Raw genomic sequence first — 22,355 nt, forward strand, 5'->3', positions numbered from 1 at the left:
TTCTCATTAAGCCAGGGAGACCTTAGTTCATCCTCTATCCTTCCTTTGTTTCTCCTTGGGGGAAGTTCCTCGCTTCCCGGCCTTGGAAGTCGATCGTTTCAGCCTCACTTCAGCGAGGGGAACCCCCTATTCTGTTGCTAAAGTCACAAGCACAGTCTTTATTCTAGTAGTCCCTTTAAGCAGGCCTGGCTCCTGTGGTATAATTTGATGATTTTGTTTGTTTATATTACTGTACTGATATTTCTTTGTTCCCATGAGAACAAAAGGTTTCTGACCTGAGACTGGTAATTGCTTTATGTACTATATTTCAAACTACAATTCCAATAGGACGTAAAGCTAATAAATTCAAACCTCACCTTGAAAATTACCTTTTTTTTTAAAGGACTTGCACGTATAGAAAAATAAACTGTCAAGTGGTTAAAGACATTTCGGCCTTTGTCTGAGGTAAGTTCAGCATACTTTGTTTGATAATAACCCATTGAAATACTAGTGTTATGTTTCAAAACAAACAGCAATGCAAATTTTGAGAATAGGGAATTATCTGTTTGTGAACACTGTTATGACCCCCCACCCGACTTCCCTAGCTTTTGTCCACTTCCAAGTAGGACATTTGTTTTTCTACCAGTGTCCCTGAAGGATGGAAAGTTTGTGTTATTTAGGTCTCTTTGGCCTAAGGTTCTGGTTTCATTCATGAGGGTTTGTTGGGGGGGGGGGGGGCAAGAGCTGTCTTCACCACTAATGAGAAACACCCCCTTCGTGACTCCAGGAAACAAGCAGGCTGGCCCCTAGAGGTTTAGTGTCTGAATGCACTTGAGCATTGACCTGTCATAGCTGCTTGTGCAGACCCTCTACAGAAGGCATGTTTCCTATAAGCCTGATTCAATAGGACAGCTGTGGGCATCCAGCTACAGTTAAATTATTGTCGGGCACAAGGGAACAAGAAAAGAGGAATATTTTATTCCTGACTGTTGGAACTAAGTGCTGCCTTTTACAGAATTAAAAAGTGCTGTGTCCCATGCAGATTTAAAATATGTTTTTACATGTTTTATTATTAATGACTTCTAGGTATTTCATATAAAACACAATAATCCGTGTTTTTAAACACAACAGTAAGTGAACTACCAGTGTACATGTGTTTGAGCCAGAGCCATTTTACTTTGTTTGACTTCTCAGATTGACAGATAAGCAACTACAAATACTCACAGCCTTGTAAATGGGTGTTCTCTTTAGCAGAGCAATGTGATAGAAGACTGGTACTGTGCCTGCAAGTGCCTGACAAATACAGGACACTCATTGTTTTTGAGAATATACACATGGTTTTAAAGGTTCCTTTGGCTTCTCCAAAAGGAGTGTCCCGCTCTGGGAGAGGCAGCCTCACGCCCAACAGGCAATGTACTGTGTGGAGTTCCCTACAGAGTTGGTATGCAAAGTTTTTTAGAGTCAACTGTGCGAGAATATGGTTACGTCATACCAATTACAAGATGTAAAGGTAGTGTTTTGTTTTATACAGTGGCACCAAAAACTTTTTAGACTCTTTCCAGAAACCTTATTTTTATATATTATATATCCAGTGCTCCTGATTTATTTTTCTATCTGTCTTACAAATTGAAAAGAGTGAGTGAAGGGCCCTTATACATAAAAAAAATAGTACATTTACAATTTACTGTCAACTTACTGACCAGGAAATAACAAATCAAATATTAATTATTAAATCGTGAAATCTGGAGGTACCACTTTACTTCATAAGTCAGATTACTTAGCTTGGGGAATTTTGTTTATACAAAACTGATTCTTAAACTATAACAACCATATAATGCTATTGATATTGAAACTTTGGGTAGCTGACAGAATCATTTCTGGTGCCACTGCACACATTTTGGTGCACAGCTCCATTATCTTCAGACTTGAAAAATGCAACTGAAATGACAGGCATATTGCTATTACAGTGAGCCAGCAGTGACTTTATCTATATTAAAGTTTGTACATTATCAATACTTGGTATGCGAGCAAACTTATTATGCAAGACAACAAGGAACATGATTGGATGTATTCTACATTCTACAAAAATAAATTACATTTGCTCACTTTTGAACTATTTTTGACAATACAGATGAAAAGCTGACTGTTACCCAGATGTTCATCATGTTATAAACCTGACACTGTTCCTATGTACATATACTGACAACTCTACATTCATATTCATACAAATATTACTGATGACTTTGTTTAGAAATGCTTTTAAAAAGGTACAGGAAAAGATAGTCGGCACTGGATACTGGGTTAATCTCTCCACTCTTTGTAGAGAAAATAAACATAGAAATGTACAGTACTTTTTTCTTTTTCTTATGGCCATACTAACTTACTGTTGTGTATTTATATGAAGGAATTCAACAAAGTATATCTACAGCAGTTGCAATAGCAAATCAAAACTGACAATTACAAGTGGGTTCACTTGTAAACCTGTGGTAACTTGGGAAGGAAACAATTGGTTTATGTCTTTTAAGCTCTTTATTAGAACCAACACTTGATAATACATTTGTACAGTGCTGCATACAGCAATGCAGCAGCCGATCTCATCAGGCCTCTGCTGATACAAGTCCTTATTACAAAGGCTGGGGATGGAGCCCGATGAAAGTACGGATTGTCATGCAAGACAAATTAGTTACTACAAAACCCCACAGCTTACAGCTGGCATTTTAAAGACACTGTTTTTACACTTTAGAGTAGAACCTGACATATCCGATATAAGATACAATATCCTCAATTAACCGATGGACCGCTGGCATGTATTGTACATGCTGCTACCAACTGAACAGTACTGATCAATGCACATTTTATTAAGAGTCTAAAACAGTAAATTCAGCTCTTAGCAGGACAGCAGATAAAAAATAAAAGACGGTGCGTTTGGGAATTCAGTTTCACTTTTTAAATGCTGTCACTTCACGTAATTGAACAGTTTATTAAAAACAAGAAAGCAAGGTATTAACATGGTTACTGTAAAGTTAAAAAGCTCAGTTAAAAAGATTTTTTCGCTGACCCCCAAAGGCAGCTTTTGTCTATATTTCTTATTTATTTCTTGTTGTTGTTTCTGTTACCGGTTAACATATGTATGGTGCAAAATAACCTAGCGGATTACTTTGACATAGACTGAGAAAGCACGGTAAGAACTGTTTTTGTAATGCTATTTTGTAACTTGCCAAATACTGTATTACACTACTTTGTTTTGCAATAGTTTTCACAGATTTTCTGTTTAGTGTTTTAGACACACTGATGCACCTGACATTGTTAATTTATAATGCCCTACGTTAATAAAGTAACTACAATGTGTAGTTGACTTCCTGTGAGATACATTTTACATATCTGATGGACCCCTGGAACCAATTAAATTGGGTGTGACGGGTTCTACTGTAGTTGAGAACAGATCAGCAGCAGACGACCCTCAATCTATTTATCTTCTTGTATTTTTCCCTGTTCCAAATTGAGTTGTAAATAAAATACTGAGCATTGAACCCTGTAGAACACAAGATTAGTAGCCAGTAGTGATAGCAGTGGGGTGTGCTTAATTTAAATGAAACAGGACCTAATCTATAACAATAGCTGCTCTTTCCAATCAACACAGTAACAGTGACGGGTATTTGGCCTAGGATAACACAGGAGCATGGGAAAATACGCTTGCAGATAAAAACTGCTCTGCAACTGTCATGAGCTATTTAGATGTATCTCTGCTCTCATGGCAATAGATCACGGTCCTTTGCTAAAATCTGAAAGTTTATTGCAGCAGATAAACCAAACTGTCTGATGTTCATTTCACACACCATCCTCATCACTTCACTGTGGGAGATTATTTAGTAGGCACTAAATGTGTAACAGGTCAATAATGACTAAACAATAGCCTCTATTTATTAAATAATTTTACTCTAGTGTGCAATTTGCACCCTTTTTGTGGATGTTTAACAACAAAATTAGAGAAACACTTCAAGAATGCAGGGCTGAGCGCATGGTGGCAAACACACTGTATGTATCAAAGTCCTCTTTGTTTATGCTGTGCTGAAAGATTACTAGAATCACATTAAACTGTGATTGTCTGAATATTTGAATGTGTGATTGTAGTGTTTATTTTACAAGCTCAGAATAAATTATAATACTAACCACATATCTATCACCATCTTCCTGCAGATTCTGTACAAAAAAAATGATCTAGTACTAATAAATACTGTATTATTAAATGTTTAAAAACTATTACACTGCATTTTACTGTAGTGATAATGCATTCAATTGTATAACATTAAATGTATCAAACTTCTATTTTATACTTAATTTTATTTTGAATGTAGACTTTCAGAATTGCAATAAACGCACAAACCATCACAACACAAAAACAAATAACCACATAATGAATACAATTCATATGATATTTAGTAAATAAAAATAGCGTCACTTATAATTTCATTAATACCACGTTAAGACGGAGTGGACAGCAAATAAACACTAGGATATTGTTCCAACAATTACCATAAAACACCAAGAAATGCATCATCTGCTATTGACCACTCCAAAATCCTTTATTTCATGAACTGTGATTCCCTTGTGTCTTTTGCAGTCCTCATGTTAACAGCTGAGGTGGCCATTCTTATTACTGTATACTGCAGCTTTAAAGTTATCAATGTATCTGCTAAATTTGTTGAGAATCCCCTAAAAAATATTTACATACTCTCTTTTGATGTTGGTAAGACAGCTGAACAATTAAAAAACACAATAGCTTCCTAACAAAAAGTCAGATGTTGATTCAGCAAAAAAGATTAATTCAACCCATATATATTTATCTCCTAAAGGACCATTTATTTTCAAAAGGCAGATTCTTAGGTGTGGCTGTGCAGTTTTTGGAACTTTACAAAAATGTTTTGGAAGCGGAGTGAGTCCTTTATGCAAATGTTTATATCACTGTCATTTCACAGGAGCATGTGGTTAAACAGTTGTCTGGAGTTTAATCTTGAGCAACACTCTTTCACACACTTCAATTTTGTCATATTTAAAAAATAATAAATTGCTCATGTCTCCATCTGCTGGTTCAAAAAAAGAATTGCAGATATCTCACAAGGAAAGGTACAAGTCTTTGTTTTAACACTATTCTGATGATTAATTGAACCAATTACAGCTCTAAATTATTAACTATCTAAGGTCAGAATATTTTAACATAATAACCTTGGAGTGGAACGGCCCTCCGGGACCGAAATTGGTCTGTTATTTTGTGGAGTAGTGGTTAGGGCTCTGGACTCTTGACCAGAGGGTCGTGGGTTCAATCCCAGGTGGAGGACACTACTGCTGTACCCTTGAGCAAGGTACTTTACCTAGATTGCTCCAGTAAAAACCCAACTGTATAAATGGGTAATTGTATGTAAAAATAATGTGATATCTTGTAACAATTGTAAGTCGCCCTGGATAAGGGCGTCTGCTAAGAAATAAATAATAATAATGTTTATGAAAATCTTTTAATCAGATTAAGAATAATACAGATTTTTTTTCATTTATTTCTTGTTAATACTTTGAGAAAGTTGAATATGTTATAAATGAACAAGTCATTTTGAGATTGTGATCATAGAACATAGTGTCAGGGAAGTACAAAATTAGATGTAGAAGTTAATGGAAAGGATTACCCCCATTTGTAGGTGTTTCTGCATTGATGTTGTAAATTACTGTCTAGATACACCTTCAATTAGTTTTTGAAGCAGTGAAAGGGTCTAGACACCTACCTGGACTGGGAACAGGGACAAGTAGTTACAGATAGGTCATTATAAACTGCTTAGCTGTACAATAAAATATTGCTAAATATGAAACCTGTATAAAGAACCAACCCAAATGAATGCTTTCATTCCTGTTATTTCACATCGCAGGAGAGTTCACATTATGGCACCATGAAGTTGAAAGTCCTTGCCACTTAGGGGATAGGCGAGTGGAAAGTGTACTTGTTGGACCAGGCTGAAGTGCATGAGCTGGAGAGACCAGGATCAATGAAGCTCTGTGTTACCGTTGGCAAGCTGACCTCATGTGCACGCCAAACCAGGAACACTGTTCCTGTGTACGATTTCCTACATTTATTTGACTTTTTAGTCTGTAGTGCATTTAGTGCTAAAGTACTGACACCTTCCGATTAGTGTAAATAAAGAAATACACTGACAAAAATAGTTTTATTAATTAAGAAAAAGCTATTTTTAATAAGAACCGTTTCAAAGTATTTAAACTGGAATATTCTACTCATTTGTAGCCAGGAAATAAATTAGTCTGTTTTAATGTTTTTTGAGAAATTATTATTATTATTATTATTATTATTATTATTATTATTATTATTATTATTAAGCTTTTTCTTATTAAAATAGCAGTTTTATAAAAGCAAATTTAAAGTGATACTGCACTATACTGCAATCAGAATATTGAGGGCTTAAATGTGTATGTTAAATGTATGTATATCAAAAACAGCAAAACAGCAGTTTAACTACACCTGCTGTCGTAAGTACAGCCGACAGCACTTACTATAGCTGAGCTGTCATATTGTGTTATTTTTATCTATTCACTCTCAGGCTGTGATTCAAGTTCCTCCATTTCTACCAGTCATGTCATTTTAATGCGGAAGACCAGACTCCCTTTTGCAATTAAATCTATTTCATATTTTGAATACAGTGCCACCTTGTGGTGATTAACTTCATAACAGGTGTGCCCCAGGAGCCCCTGTCCCACAGATTACTCACTTTCGAGAATTATTTGTTTATGCACCAGTGTTGGTAATTCTACACAAATTAATTCTCATTATTTTCTTAAAACCTAGATTTACCTTGAACCTTCTGCTGAGTTTTAGGAAAACAGTCTGCTAATATTCATAAAGGATTGCATGCATAATCAGAGAAAATAAATAACTTTATTAAACAAATAATTTTTTACTTGTCAGATTTGCTTATAGTTTATCTGGACAGAGCCAGATATCTGTTTGTTGTTGTTGTTGTTGTTGCAAGATATGGATCGCCAGTCAAGCTAACAGGCTGTGATTGGCTGAATCAGTAGTTGCAGCTGCAAAGTACTGATTGGCTGGTTTTGGTAGATAATAACATTAATTTGGACCAATTGTGTCCTTGTTTAGTATTGTGTCCTAATTGTTGTGAACTGGTGTGAAAATACAAATTAATTTGAACTCGGAATACATTCCATCATGTTATTTAACAACCGACCATGAGTTTAGCAGTCACTTCCTCAGAGGTAGATTGCAAAAGCTAATGGGGCTTTAGAATTTGAAAGCACCATCTCAGCTTCAGGCACCCGAATGTGCTTTAGTAAATAAACATAAACTACCCTTAAAGCCTTCTAGTAGGAGCTTTCTAGAAGTAATGTTTGCAGATGGATTATGTGGTTTCACATGTAGGTTGTCTAAAGCCTAATTTCTGTTGCTACCTTTATCAAAAGTTCACCATAAGAGGAAATCGTTAAATGCTCTTCCTCTTCAAGGCCGTCCTTTGTTGAAGACATCTACCATTATTTGGCTAGCTAGGTAATGAAGTTGGGTAGTTCATTTAATCAGACTTCTCCACATCTGCAAAAATACTTTATCTGTCTGAACAGAAGTAGAAAAGGGCTTTGAAGACACTTGAGAACAAAATAAAAACTCAAACAACAGAGCATGTTTAATGGTTGCTATCTGAATTTCTCCTTGCTTTCCTAGCACAGAGGGCTCGGTAGTGTGGCTGCCAGAGATTGTAGCTTTAAAAAAGAAGCACAATACAAGGCTTACCTGTACTTGGATGAGGCTCACAGCATCGAGGCAGATCCTTCAGATTACAACGTAATGGTGGGTACCTTCACCAAGAGCTTTGGAGCAGCTGGGGGATACACAGCTGGCAATAAGGTAATCCCTGAATGTCTTTTTGTTTTATGTTTTAAAACTATGAATTATTTATGAAATTGTACTTTAATAAACTTAATTGTGATTGTTTTATTTATTCAATGCAGTGTGATCCTACAATACATCAATTATATATTTAAGAGGTGTCATTTATTGTGTAACTGAGTTATGGAAATGCAGTGATTGAACGTTTAAATATAATTGGACAGAGCTTCTCAAACTTGGTCCTGGGGACCCCGTGTCTGCTGGTTTTCATTCCAACCGAGCTCTCAGTTACTTAACTAGACCCTTAATTGAACTGATCATTTGCTTAATTATACCTTTTTACTTATAATATTAATTTTAGACCCGCAATATAACATCCAAACATGTATGATCTAGTCTAGTGCCAACACTCCAATTTTATAAAAAGATTAATTTAATCTGAATAAGGACGTTTGCCACAAGCGATATTCCATGTTTGCCATACAAAACTCGCTTGAATCGCTAAATCAGCTTCTTTACTGAGCGCCGAAAGCAGCATCTGCTGACTACTGAGGCGTGATTTTAAAGAGTCTATGTTGTTTCTCCTCAAGTCTGATCCAGGATATTCAGATGAAAATGTGTTGTGATTTGTTTCATAATGACGTTTGAGGTTGCTCGCCTTGTACAGACTACAGTGTGTAAGCGATTTTGTTGTAGATGAGACACAGGCTTACCACTGTTTTCAGTGAAAGCAAACTCTTCATCCCATTCTGGCTTAAAGCCTCATACTTCTGTTTATTACTTGCAGAGGGTTTGCTCAATGCCATTGAAGCACTTAATTCAAAATTATGAAACTGACTTTCAACTCCACGTCCGGCTTTCATTCGAGGTGATCGACGTACGCATGTGCCAGCGAGTGGCCTCAAAAGTCATCAAGTGATGAAATATCCTTGCAGTGTACATGCAGGCTCAAAGAAATAGAAGAGAGAGAAGGGGAGAGAAGAAAGAATAATAAACATGAATGACTACAGAGAAAAATAATAATAAACTTGTTGTTTTTATTTGTGCTTTTTCTCTTGTTTCCTTTTGTTTTTGTTTATTATTCTTTCATCAGTTCATCTGAGCCACAAAGTGTGTGTCACCCAGCATTTCACTGGAAACTGCACTGCCTGGGAGCCGCGGTTTAGCCACATCTGCTATATAGCATACTGTGCTACTCAAAAACATAATATAGAACTATTCTCCTAACATTTGTAAAATGTATTGTACGCAGAGTTTTATGGTACCTTTTATGTAATTTTTATTTTCATTATTATGAAAACTCTGGGAAGATGTAATAGCTCCCTTCATTTTGGCCTAATATGGTGACCATATTGTGGTCACATGACATTTGGGGTTTTTGCATGATTGAGACAGCACACTTTTACCCTATTCACACTACCAACACAAACTAATGTTTATCTGTATAGTGTAACATTTGGTTCTAGCTGTATTCTATGATTCTATAAGTTCTATTATAGACACACATAAAAACTAAGGGTCGGATTCATAAAGAGTGTTTACCAGGCATTTAACTTTAAATGTGGCGAAGAGTTAAACCTGGAGTTAAGCACATCTGGCTAATAGAGATTTCATCTAAACTTCAACCAGTATTCAAAAAACCATTTAAACCCTGCGACTGGGGCAGGCTGTCACTGGTTTCTCAGCACTTGAGTACCGTTGCAGGAACAGCTTGGACACTGGAAGGGAGACGCGCTGTCAGTCTAATAGAACAGGCAGACTCGGCCAATTGTCCTTCGATTAACAGTATGCCTCACTTAGGCGGGAAAACATTTGCGATGTCTTGCTTTCTTATTTTCAGATGCATACATGCAGATTTTATTTTTCTTTTGCTCTGGTGTTAAATGTAGGGTTGACTCGCCATTTTGTACTTTGTTTTGCTTTGGGAGCGGGAATGTTGATGACATTGGTATGAACGTTCAGTTAACAATGAATTAGGAAAGCGAGTCAAAGGTTAACTGCATAACTTTGTTGGTTTAATTTGCCATGATTATTTCGCTGGAGCTACAATGAGGGAAACTACAATGCACTACAATTTACGTTTACTTGGCTTGGGAAGTTGGAGGATGGCGGACAGCGGGGTGGCGATATAACTGGTAAAAATAGCACTGTTTTTACATTGGTGACATTTGTTCAGAGAGAATAGCTGGCGGTATGTGAGGGTGGCATTATAAAGGGGGGCGGTATATCGCAAAACTACTGTAGTACAGTTGAAGTGATTATTTAAATAAATTAGTAATACATTTAAAGATAAGTATTTGAAAGAATATTTGTTTTAGCTCTGCATAAATGTGACTGAAACAGCTTAAAACAAGCCATACCCTTGTTTAACAAATGATATTGTACTTTGGTTAACCATGTGCAGAGATAAACATGCTTTATGAATAAGCGACTAAACATAACCACAGGATTTAAGCACAGCAAATTTTTTTTTTTTTTTTTTACACACAACAAAAAGGTAAACAGGCCTTATGAAGATGGCCCAAAGTGGTTCATTGTCACACTGTTTTTACCTCATGGCATTTCATAGGTGTCATTCCCTTTCCATATTTTTTTTTGTATTTTTGTTCATGAACAGGCTCCACAGACTGGGTAGACATTGCATCTATTCACATTAAAATCATTTTTTAGAGTTACTACTTTTGAAACATTAGACTTTTTTTAAAATAAAAGTGGTACAAATGCTGCACCACACCAAAAGTCAAGTAAATCTAGACCAGTATCACTGACTGGCAATTAAGATCAGATTTTCTATTTTAAAACATGAATTGCATTTGGAAACATCCATCTTGAATTATTTAACATCTGTGGAGCCAGCCAATTTTTTTCAAATAGACATATTTTTCAGTTTTGTCTGGCAGTAGGGGAGTACCCTGTCATATCAACCAGACAGCTAGTTGAGCTACACCAGACTTCCATACAATCTCCCATTTCACAAATAAATCACCTAGATATACTTAGGAACCTCCAGAGCTCAGTCGGGTAAAGGCAACGAAACAGGAAATATTTAATATTGCAGCATCAGAGCCCACAACCACTGAGAATGAATGCAAACACCATAACATATTAAGGGAAATGTAAGGATTGCTGGCCTGTGTGGTTTTACCATGGTTTTTAAGAAATCATGTAATGTGTCCTTTCAACTCCGCAATATCTGATTATCTCAATTATTTCTGAAATCCAAAAATCAGAAAAACATGGCAAAACCACATTGGGTTACAAACAAGATGGCAGCCAGTTAGAAAGATATCTAAATATTAGAGCAACAAAACTATTAAAATGGATTGTCATAGAAGGGTAAGGGTAGCTATTTAAATTTAATGTATCATAAACATAATATTTAGATGACCATAACAGTAATTTTATAAAGCTGTCACTACAAAGTTTTCACTACAAACTGTCACACCGAATAAGCGATGAAATACTACCCAGATTAGCCGTGCAATAAACACAGAAAAAGGAATTAGGAAATTGCTCTCCACAAGTTCAAAAGGATAATCCTTTTAAACTGCCACACAGACCAACTGCACATGCAGTCATAAAAAGCTGGACTTCTTTTAATGTTCCTGAATTGGCAGGATTAAAGTAAAAACAGTTGGACTGGATGTTTAAATGTATGGTTAAGGAAATCAAACATCAGAAGGTTTTAGAAACAATTGCTTGATTTTTTTTTTTTATATATAAGTAGTGCTGCGACAAATATCCAAACTAATATTTTTTGACATGTATTCGGATACAAAATTCAGGTGTTCGTATTCGCTAGAAATTACAACAATATCTTGCACTTAAATATCGCGCCTCGCCAAAAGTTGCGCTACTGTTTCAAACATGGTGTAACAGGGCGAGGTCTGTGCTGGCTATCTGATGCATGCATGATCCTGTAGGGGGAAGTCGGGAGCCCCGTAAGATCCGCCTGGCAGTGACACGGAGAGGTAGGGTGAGGGTGTGTTGTCTCTCCCTCTCTCTGAGTTGTCGGGAGACGGGCCTTCGGGTGGGCGGGGAGGGGGTTGCATTGCGCAACCTATAAAAATAACGCTTTGCTGTTTCCTCAGCCCTGCCCATCTAGGAAGAATGACAACAGGAGCGAGGAAAAGAGACAGGCAAGCAAGGAAGACAGCCGAGCCTGAAGAAAATAATATTAGTTACGTACCTGAGTGGGACGTGTGTAGTTAGCGGGGGAAACCTGGGCAACCCCACAGAATATAGTGAGGGAAGAGCAAAGCTTAGGCTGAAGACCCAAGCCATACGCGTAGCGGTGGTGGGGGACGCTGCAAGAGCAGCAACTTTTAGTTGTAGTTTTGTTACTATGTTTTATTTTCCTTTTTCTTTGTGCATTTTGTTTTAATTATTATTACAGGCACCTGTGTGTGCGCCACCACCAAACGGCCAACATTTTACCATCGCTGGTATTGGGTTGAGCTCTGCAACATTGCCACCTTGTGGCGTAAATAAAACGGTGCATCCCTGTGGTGCTCAAATCCACTTTTCTGTCTTGTGTCCAGTGAATTCCCACACATGGCAAATGAAAAAGAGCTTTGAGTGATATGGAAGATTAATATATATATTAAAAAAAAAAAAACAGGATCAACACAGCAGCTCTTGAGCCTCTATTTAAAAGTTTTAGACAGCGAAAAGTAAATAAACCAGATTATGCGAGTGCAAGCATAGCGCTCTCTATGGAAAGCTATCTGGGTCAAAAAAGCATTGTGCAGCTTTAGCGCAAATGATAATCTCATGACAGAAAAAAGGCAAGCACGCCATTTTGAAATGCCTCACTTAAACAGTGCCCAACTTGCTGTAAATGTTGTGTAGTGATTTTTATATAGATTGTATATATTATCTGAAACACAAACACGCAAGTTATCAAACGTGCCCAGCCATTTAAAGTGGAGATATCAAAAACACAAGCCAAGTTTGAAGAAACCATTGGGGCAACCTTGCTCAGCACAAAGCAAATAGGCACAACTGTAAAAGCGGTGGGGGTCAAGGTTGCCCCAATTGTTTCTACTAACTTGGCTTGTGTTTCTGATGCAAGTTTGATTCGCTTTTAATTGTGCCTGAAAAACACAAGCCAAGTTAGTAGAAACAATTGGGGCAACCTTACATTTCCGTTTTTGTTTGGTTTCGTTCAGCTACAATAAGGCACAAATTAACCTCATCTTTTTACTTTATGAAAACGTGTCTATGGCCACGGTTTACTGTGAAGAAACAGCAATTGCAAGGAATTAAAAAAAAAAGTAAAAATAAATAAAAATGTGGCAAAGGTCGCACTAGCCTTTAAAAATGTTCATTTGTAAAAAGCATACCCTCTCAAAATCTGTTTTTTCAACCATAACATTTGCATATTGCATCAACATAGTTATATTATTTTCCAAATTTTCCAATGTAACTATTTAGTAGTAACGAAGTTAACATGCAAAGCAGTACACAGTATAAATAATGGTAGTAGTGATGCTTACCATGAAAAGTTTTCTTTTGAAAACCCCCCATTCACGATGTAAAAATCAGTGTTGTAGAACATGTACCAATGTCTCTGCGGGTAGCTGTCAACATCATAACTACTGTATTTACAGTTTTGCTGTTTATTTCATTTTTCCTTTTAGCACCCAAGTCAACCAATGACTGGTGCTCTTTCCAAATCAAAGTCTTAATAATTCTCAGGAGCTTCCATTGAAATTGTCATGTTTTAGATGATCCTCACGTAAATGAGAGTGTTTGCTGGTCTGGTCTGCACTGGTCTGACAGATAAAACCCAGTTCTGCTGGTACACAAGATACAGGTATAGTAACTGCAATTGCTGCAAGTTTTGCAAAAGCAGGAAAGATGTTGGAATAGTTCTCAATAAAAACCCTGCAGGCCTCATCCATGGTCTTAAAACCATGATTTTTGAGCATGTGTTTTACTTGTGTCAACAGGTAAGATGCTCTGATACAGATTACTGAGTCGCTCTAATGCCAGGGACGTGCGCAGTGCTACATGGGATACTGAGACCTTTTTTTTTTTTTTTTTTTTAAACGAGGATGCAGGGAGCAGTGGGACCATTTTTACACGTTGCATTGCATGAAACAACTTTGTAATATAAACAAAATTATTGGATAGGGATGAAAAGGGGATCTGTTGAATTTTACATGTGTGTTTTGGAAACGCACTGCTGTTATTTTTTTGCGTTTTATTAAAATGTCCTGCGTATATAACACTGAATTCTGCTTGTTGTATTTGTATCAGAAATGTGGACTGGGTTTACCCATACAGCATTTTATATCCAAACATCTACAAACAAGGAAATTGGATCTATTTGTGGCCCAGATTTGTGGCTTGAGGTCAGTAGACACTGATGCAAAGGAGAAACCACTAATCCAGCTGTGTGCTCTTGACAGCTTTACATGACAGAGATAAAACAAAAACATTTTTTTTATTTTTTTATTTTGCAGGACCTGGTAGACTTTTTACGTACCCATTCACACAGCTCTGTCTATGTTACCTCCATGTCGCCACCTGTTGCCAAACAGATTGTGAGGGCCATGAAGTGCACCATGGGACAGGATGGAAGGATAGTGGGTAAGAATTCGAAACACTTAACTCTTAAGGTGTTATTAAATCACTGGAGTATTTTGAAAATAGACCATTTGAAAATGTATTGCAAGTTAATACAGCCCCGTTTGTAATCTCACACGCCAGGAAATGGACTAATGTTCAATTCACAGCACAGATGACCTCTAATGCCTTCAGAATAAGTTTCAGATGTATCAGAGATTTCACCTGCTGTAATAGGTTCGGACATGGTGCATTCATCATTTTGCGAGCCAGTCGGTTTTGAAGTTAATTGTGTGTCACATAGCAGAGGTCGCGTGAATGCAAAATGTTGCGTTTAGTACATCTTCCCCCCAGTGTCAACAGAAAGTCCAGGACTAAAAATTTGAGTCAGTCATCAATTACATATAGGGTATACTACTTAAATGACGGATGAATAATGTCATCAAAACCTCAGATCAGAGTTTCAAAATAGATAGCACACAAACCATAAAATAAGCTCATTAGAGATTTTTATTTCAGCTGGATTCCTGGATAAAGGGAATTAATGTAGCAGAGGCACCTGTAGGACTACTCATCGAATTGTGAGGAAACATGTACAGACATTCCTTCAAAATCTTCTGTCTGTGTTCTGGCTTCTAGGTGATTGGACAATTGAAGGTGTAGTCTTTAGATAGTCATACATTTCTTGAAACATGAACAGTGAGTTTTTCAAAACCTGATTGGCTGAGCTATTTCATAATGTCAACTACTGTTTTATGGTGAGGACACATTGGACCGTATTCACTAAAGATTTATTCCAGTGCTGTGATTTATATAACTGTTTTTTTCATGGAAAAATAATGTTGCAAAACTTTAAATATCCAGTGTTTATACAATGTACCCATGTAGTTATTTGTTATTTCTGGTTGGATTTGTAACATTACTGGTTTGTTTTTCACTTTTGAAAACATGGCATAAACACTGCACTGGCGCCTTCTGTTATTTTATATTTTCATTAATTACATTTGTTTTTTAACCTGTACTCTGTCAAGATAAGCCACAGTTTTCTTAAGAGGTTTACAACACTGAGTATCACCCGGAATGGCTTCAGCCATCTGTCTGGTTATCCAAGGATTACCCCTAAAAATACCTGTTTGATACAATCCAGGTAGATTTCCTGGCATTGTAAAATGGTCTACAATAGATCCATCTGTGGTTCATCTTGTTGGGTAAAAATGAACTCTGCAGTGCCACCATTTGACAATATTATAGGAGTCCTAATTTAAATAATGTCAGTCTAACATTGTGGGTGTTTACATGCAAGTTTTAATCGCGCTACTATAGTGCATTCATGACATGGATCCTCAGCATGGTACTCATAAATGCTGTCAGTGTATTTTTTATTTTATTTTATTTTTATTTTGTTTTGTTGTAATAAAAGAGAAATACATTCAGGCCATTAACAACCGGGCAACAAAACAATACATGTCTTAAACACATGTGGATTAATTTGAGGCCACCTGTTCATACATTTATTGTACAATTATTTGAAAAAAACACATTAAAAGTATTTTCTTTTTATATATAGTTCAATCAAATACCAATTTAACTTGTGTGAAAAGTTTTGCTGAGAAGTTTTTTTGGGTGTTCTTTGAAATACCTGCCAATATTTTAGCAGGTAATCAAGACAAAAGCAAACGTTTATTTCCAAGGACATGTCATGCCAAGTCCTTGAAACAGAGTTCCCTGTTCTTCTACCGGAACCCAAGGTAATGAATTCAGCCAGAAATTAATCATTTCTATGCCATACACTCATTAGACTCAATCTTGGAAGTCGCCATCACAAAAAATCTATTTTTGGGGGTGTCCCACTGGGACTGGAACAGACTGCACTTTTTTCTGTATATGGAAGAATAAGGGTCTATCAAGATATTTAGGGCCAGATTTGTTTGACAGAAATGTGTGCAAATTGCATTTTGGTGTAAAAGACTGTTACAAAACTTGGCAGGTTAATCTGAGGACTGAAAAGCCATTTTGTAATATTTTAAGATTTTTCTTTAAAAAAAAAAAGTTCTGAGTGGGATAAAAGAGGCAACAAATGCCCCACACATGGCATATATATATATATATATATATATATATATATATATATATATATATATATATATATATATATATATATAAAAAGAAGAACATAAGAACATAAAGTTTACAAACGAGAGGAGGCCATTCAGCCCATCTTGCTCGTTTGGTTGTTAGTAGCTTATCGATCCCAGAATCTCATCAAGCAGCTTCTTGAAGGATCCTAGGGTGTCAGCTTCAACAACATTACTGGGGAGTTGTGTACTGGATACATATATATACATATGTATATGTATATATATGTATATGTGCTACATTTGAAACAAAAATAGAGGTAGCATGTTATGCTATTAGTCCTGAAAAGAAAATCCCTTGACCCTGTCCTTTTCTATTTTGACAAGAGTTTACAACAAACTTCTAAATGCCACTCCAGCAGGTGTCATTTTATGGTAATTAAGGAGGGATTATGCATGTCATATAGCATGCATAATAACGGACCATGTATTAGGAGGCTGTGTGGTCCAGTGGTTAAAGAAAAGGGCTTATAACCAGGAGGTCTCCGGTTCAAATCCCACCTCAGCCACTGACTCATTGTGTGACCCTGAGCAAGTCACTTAACCTCCTTGTGCTCTGTCTTTCGGGTGAGATGTAGTTGTAAGTGACTCTGCAGCTGATGCATAGTTCACACACCCTACCTAGTCTCTGTAAATTGCCTTGGATAAAGGCATCTGCTAAATAAACAAATAATAATAATTAAATGTGCATTGCATTAAAAACAGTGTTTACAACGACTTTATCAGATTTTAGAATGATTTTTCAGAAGGGCACCAATTTTACTTACCTAATCATGGCCAACTGGGTTTACAACAGATGAAATTGGAGCGTTCTGCTGGTCATCTCTATTTTTTGTATCTCTAAGGATGATTACATGTAATTATTTATTAAATATTTCCATTAATATTCCCTCATAGCACAAAAGGGATTCCTTAATGTGCTGTGTTAAAAGTTGTGCCAGCCTGCTACTGCGACTACTAATTAAATGAAGTTTATTTTTTTAATGACATAAGTTAATATGTGCTTTGGTTTTTTGATTATTCAGAATTGCAACTATCAGAATTGCTACACTGTAATATGAAATTCATAAAAAAAAAAAAAAAAAAAAAAAAAAAAAAAAAAACTGTCTGGCAAAATCAATTAATTTGCAAAGGAAAGCTATAACTATTATAATTATTATAAGTTAACTATTTTGTATTAAAATATTTTTCAACAGCAGGTTTCACTGCTAAGAGTTTATTGATTGATCTAAACAAAGAGCTTACCTCGCTGCTGAGATTTCAGTGATTTATCAGCCACACTGGAGGTATGTAGATTGCATTTGTAATGTATATGTCAAATGTACATTATTAACAGATTAACTTGTTTTAAAATGTTTCAGAGAAGTTTGTTATGAAATTACTAAGAACGTACTTTTGACAATCGTGGAGAAGCACTGGTGTACCTCTGTGCCTTTCCCGGGTTTGCTTTTTTATTTTTTAAACTGAGCTTCATAGGCCTTTTCGATATTTGATCTCTTAACACAAGATTTAAATCAGGATTACAGGATATAAAGAAGTGTATTTCTGTTTCAGTAAAATGATGATTGTTCCATGTATCCCTGGAATTAGACTTTGACTCGTGGAACGATGTTAGTTGTTCCAAATTGGCACTGGCCTACCCCTTCCAGTCGTTCCATTTCTAAAATCTAGAAAATGTACGATGACTGTATGATGACATCAACATTCTAGAAAAAGAACATTCTATTCTGGGTGCCAGAAGTTGTTGTAAACATAGCCAATGATACATTTGGCTTTCCCTACAAAAATGTAACTTAATCTAAATTAGGAATGCACAGCACATATAACATTGAAACCTGTTCAGGAACAGATCAAGTTTCTTAGAACACTCATAAGATAACAAATTGAACCATTTAAAATAAGTACTTCCAGAACAGAACATAATCTTTGTTTATCTAATGGCATAGTGGTTTTTAAACCACTAGTTTAAACTTTACTCACAAGAAAAGATAATCAAATTGAAAGGTGAGTGAACAGTCCTGAGTTAACATTTTGTCAACAAAGTCTCACTGATTTATATTCTAGCCTCCTTTCATTTTTCAAAAAAGGTAAATTTATCATAAAGGTTTAAAGATCAACCTTCAAAGGCACAAACCTCAGAGACTTATCAAATTATCCTTGAGCATAGATACAGATCTACATTTTAACAAAATTATTAAAATATGACTCCAGAGAAATGTTAAAAACAAACCTTAAACCAGCAGTGGTTCAAGTCATTAAAATATTTGTTCTGTGGTGCTTCTGACAGTTAAGTGCTACTTGTTTTTATGTGTACAGCCTGAAAAGGGCCCATCCCAAAACAAACAATTTCAGGATTATATTGTATTCCTCTTTCCAAAATTCCCTATGGGTATTTCTGTGCAACGTAGCCATTTACAACACAAGAGATGAGTTGATAAAGAGAATTACAAATCCCCAAAAGTGGGAAGAAAACCATATTCACATTCCTTCAGTCTTAGGGCCTCATTTACAAAAGGGCGCTAAACTTTATGGTGCATCATAATTGCCATTAGTGTGCACGTTAATGATTTCCGTATTTACTATTGCAATTTTATTCATTATCGTGTGCGATACTAGGTATATTATGATGCTGTCACGGATAGCTCTGTGGTGACGTCAGGCCAGGAAGTAGACAGACAGCAGTTTTGTGAGTGAATGCGCTGTTGCACCAGTTTATTCTAAATAAAAGGCTTTAGCAAACAAAACAAAACGACACAGTGGCTAAAACAGACAGACTAACAAACAGACATGAAACAAACAAGTATCATGCTGGTGTAGAACCAGCACGCATAGCAATTGTTATTGATATTTTCTCTTTCGCTCTTTCACGCTCGACTCACATCTCTCGTTCCACCTCTGAACACACCAACCTCGATCAGCCAAAGCTGCGGGTTTATATACATGTGACCATCTTCAAATTAGCAATAAATTAATTATCTGGAGACGGTCATATTCTGCATGAGTTTAGCATGGATGGGGAATTTTAATCCCATCCATGCTGCAAAACAATAACAAAATACTGTATTTTTACAAACTAAATAATACGTTTTTAAATAATAATACAACACAAATACAAAATAATACATACACACACAGGGGTGTACCCTGTCACAGTTGCACACTAAATGTACTGCTTCACACTATGGTAATCAGAATGAATATGTGATTTTTATGGTAATGTATTCTGATGTATTTAGATGAGCAACCAGCTCAGAATAATGAGATGAGCTGTATTCACACGGCATTCACTAAAGGACGTTAATTTTAGTGCAGAACAAAAAGAAAAAAAATATACCATTGCACAACATGACTTTTATTGCATTAAAGGAGAAAGGAAAAAGACTTTTTTTTCTTTCTTTTTTTTTACATCAGACAAGGAATACATGTTAATATTAAAAGGTAAGCAGTGCAGTTTCACTTTACGTTGCCTCTGCCTGTCCCCTGCTGAGTGCTGTGTCTGTTGATCGCTCATTTTCGGTCAATGTAAGCCACCTCCACCTTCACAATAAGCTACTGACCAAAAGATACACCTGGATTGCTGGGGCTTCTGATATCATGGTGGTCACAGGTAAGTCTCTGACATTATCGTGCACATTAAATTATTACTCACAATACATGTAGTGTGCACGGTACGGTATGTAAATTAGCCAAATACTGTGCACGTAAATTAATGCATTCTATGTTAGTAAATGGGGCTGTAAATTTAGATTCAAAAAGAAAATGAATGGCACACAAAGACCTCAGCCTGGTACTAGCCATGGTGATGAGGATGCTCTGAAGCAAAAACTGAAATTTACCAATATGGAAGTGAAGATTTTGGTACAAGCCGTACTTGTAACACATGAAGATGTGTTACACGCTTGAAATACATCACCAGGACAAAGGAATAAAATATGGAATGTGTGGTGGCATCTTGATAAACAAATGTACCACTTCAGAGTTTGTAGTCTGGGTTGCTTATACATTAGGATGCATCATCCAATTACTGTGTTTCGCATATTAGTTCAACTTCTTATTTTGTATACAATAATTCCAGGCGTATAGACTTTTCAAACTTCAGAAACAATACGTTTTATTTACTTACATCTGTGGCAGTCAAACGGGTGGAAAATCCTTCCATTGTACAGCAATATGTTCAACAACAATAACTCCATACAACTTCATACGAACAGTCTTCAGTTTAACTACGACTTATATCTTCTTAATTTCTTATGCAGTTACAACTCTCTTATTTCTTATATGTCTGTATTTCTGACTCTATGTATGATTTTAAAGCATATCTGTATGGTCTATAATATAGCTACATTATTCAGATGTGCCTACAACCAGCTATACTGTATTTGCTCTAGCTAACTGCGTCATCTGTCCCTCTGTCCTTTTTTTTACCGTTTTCTTTCCAACTCGAATTTAACAATACTGCTTGAACAGGTATTGTTAAATACCAGAATTCCATCTTACAAAAAATACTTTCTGTGGGCATTACTAAAATAACGGTGGAGGATGAGCCCTCATTGTATATGAGACTTTTTCTTTCGTGCGCCTCGGAATATCGTTCCATCTTTTCGTAATCTCCTCCACCGTTCTTTTGCCTACACTCTAAGAAGTAAAGGCTCTCGTTAGAACTTTGCTTTGCCAATGTGGGGAGACCTTTTTAGGTGCTTCTAAGAACCTTTTTTTACATGGATTCTATATTCTCTATTTGCAGACTTTCTTTTTTGTCATGTAAGCTATGAAACATGTACAGGTATTGAAAATTGGAGTTTGCAAAACAATACGGTATTATAAACCGTAATTTACAAACTGACTTGATCAGAAGGGTTAAAAAATTAGCTCTTTACAAAATGTTACTAAATGTTTCTTTGTCCTTGAAAATGGTGTCTCCTTCTTGCTGCAGACAAGTCTCCGACATCACCTTGCCTTTTATATAACCTACTGACTGACTGCGGCAAATTAACGCCTGCTTTTCAGAGTTCTTAAAATAATCACGCAAATACGAGGCCCACATTTACCGACAGCTTTAATAAATTAGATGGAATATTTAATAAACCTCATTTGCAAAATCCCCTCCCAATTTTAGCGGTTTCGTTTAGAAACACCCCAGAATTACATATGCACAGAATTACATATGCATCAAGGGCTAAAGCACACAGAGACATTGCCCCCGCAAATCACGTGATAATTGCGTGTTTATGCTATTGCGTGTGTTTTATAAATCCCATCCAAGAATTCAGAACCCTCAGCGCCCGTTTTACAGTCGTAAAACATGCACAATACTTTTATAAATCTGGGCCTTAGTGTTTTAATAATAGCACTTGGATTAGTGAGGGTATATTACTTTATAGTGCTGGGACAAATATCCGAATGTTCGAACGAATATTTTTTTTACATGTATTCAGATTTTTTTTTACATGTACCTTGCACTTATTTACCGTCTCAACAGAATTTGCGCGACGGTTTTCAAAAAATGAAAAAATGAATGAAAAAAAGGAATAAATAAATAAATTGCATTGTCAACTTTATATACTATTTATTTCGGGAAGAAACAAAACAATGTTTAACTTGAACTGCTATTTGGCATAATTTGTTTTGTGGTTAATTCACTGGGGGTAAAGTAAGGCCTGCACAACTTATTCTTTACTCCTGGGATATTATTCTATTTTAACATGTTACATATTGTAAGGTCTTGCTGTAAAATAAAGGCGCATACACAGGGGTCACGGCCACTGCCCCTGCTGCTA

At 36.2% G+C, this 22,355-nt stretch overlaps 1 long non-coding RNA gene across 1 annotated transcript; it reads left to right on the forward strand.

Annotated features, from left to right (window-relative positions):
* Window positions 1–1,714: 1,714 nt before the first annotated feature.
* Window positions 1,715–16,438, forward strand: LOC131737162 (uncharacterized). Its single transcript, XR_009328731.1, has 3 exons — window positions 1,715–7,888; window positions 14,341–14,467; window positions 14,963–16,438. It is a non-coding gene; the product is annotated as an uncharacterized LOC131737162 (long non-coding RNA).
* Window positions 16,439–22,355: the final 5,917 nt, after the last annotated feature.

Source organism: Acipenser ruthenus, chromosome 5 (genome assembly GCF_902713425.1).
Source record: "Acipenser ruthenus chromosome 5, fAciRut3.2 maternal haplotype, whole genome shotgun sequence".
Lineage (NCBI taxonomy): Eukaryota > Metazoa > Chordata > Actinopteri > Acipenseriformes > Acipenseridae > Acipenser > Acipenser ruthenus.